This window comes from Galeopterus variegatus, unplaced genomic scaffold (assembly GCF_000696425.1).
Source record: "Galeopterus variegatus unplaced genomic scaffold, G_variegatus-3.0.2 Scaffold8351, whole genome shotgun sequence".
In the NCBI taxonomy this organism is placed as follows: Eukaryota; Metazoa; Chordata; class Mammalia; order Dermoptera; family Cynocephalidae; genus Galeopterus; species Galeopterus variegatus.
The window spans coordinates 59,208-60,587 of NW_007734462.1; the positions used below are offsets into that span (position 1 = coordinate 59,208).

Below are 1,380 nucleotides of genomic sequence, written 5' to 3' on the forward strand. Positions count from 1 at the left end.
GAAAGATAAGGTTTCAACATCAGAATGTGCAGTCAGTTGGAGCAATTAAACTGGGACACACACAGAAGGTTGGAAGTTTCTTCCCTTTGGTCAAAACACCATGATTACAAAACTAAATTGGTAAAGATCACAATGTTTCAACAACAGTACAGTTAAAAGCAAGGGACTAGAATCACAAATGTTTTTACTGTAATTTCAAAAGTATGTTTACTTTATATAGAAGGGGCATTTTTGAGGAGTGTACAAATTGCATTTTAAAAAAAAGGGCCGGCCCGGTGGCGCACTGGATAGTGCGCCGCTTGGGAAGCGCGGCGGCGCTCCCGTCCGAGGGTTCGGATCCCATGTACAGACCGGCTCCCGCTCACTGGCTGAGCGAGGCGCGGGAGCAACGCCGAGGCTTGCGATCCCGTCGCCGGTCCCCGGTCCGGTACGGGGGCAACACTGAGGGTTGCGATCCGTTGCCGGACATGGAAAAAAAGACAAAAAAACAAAAAAACAAAAAAAAAAAAATGAAGTAATTGTTCCACTGCTTTATAGTAGTTTTACAGATGGCTTATCCTCACTTTTAATTTATCTTCAACTCACAGTGATTTATGACATTTTTTTGCTGCAAGTTTTGCCATACCTCAGCTCTTATGTCAAATAGTTCATGATCTGTAGGTACAAATGCACAAGGTTGGACAGCCATGGATCTTTTGGAAGTAAAGTATTCCCTTATCATGTAGATAATCATTCCTTAACACATCTGCTGGTAAGTCTTGACTGTTGCTTATGAGTATTTCTTTAATCAAGGCATGCCTTTCCTTAACATAGAGAGACCACTTACAATACTGACACTTTGAAGAAAATAAAGAAAAAGAACATGAAGTACCAGCCATTGACTAGTACTGAGGTAAATTGATTTGTAGTCGTTACCTTTGTGGAGCTGACCAGATTGGCTAAATATGAGTTAACTAGCATCTACCAAGTGTGAGTTAATAATCAGGTTCTGACCTGGGCTAGTACAAGAGTCATTAGCGTCAGAGAACTGTGGTGAACACTCTGGATTTCTTTCCTTTGAAGTCTGCCTGGCTTCTCTTCCATCAGTATCTTTATTGTCCTTTGATGACAACTACACAACCTGGTTGAAGGAAACATCTACTCTCATCTATGAGTGAGGAGTGTGTAAGAGTTAACTCTCCATTTTCCCCGAGGAGATGCAGTGGTTCTACAGTCTACCCCTTTTTCCTTGCCTTGATGCTATACACTTATGTGTGTATGTGCCCGTAGGTAGATACTCCTGGATCCAGAATTGGCTTCACGGCTGGTCATCCATGGACACTCTCAACATATTATAGGTTCACCCCACTGCTGTCTTCCTATAGAACCTTCCCCACTGAC

The 1,380-nt window shown here is 42.7% G+C and overlaps 1 protein-coding gene across 1 annotated transcript in view; it reads right to left on the reverse strand.

Annotated features, from left to right (window-relative positions):
- Positions 1 to 1,380, reverse strand: part of ZNF438 (zinc finger protein 438) — a 29,240-nt gene that overhangs the window by 12,588 nt on the left and 15,272 nt on the right. The window lies entirely within an intron of this gene.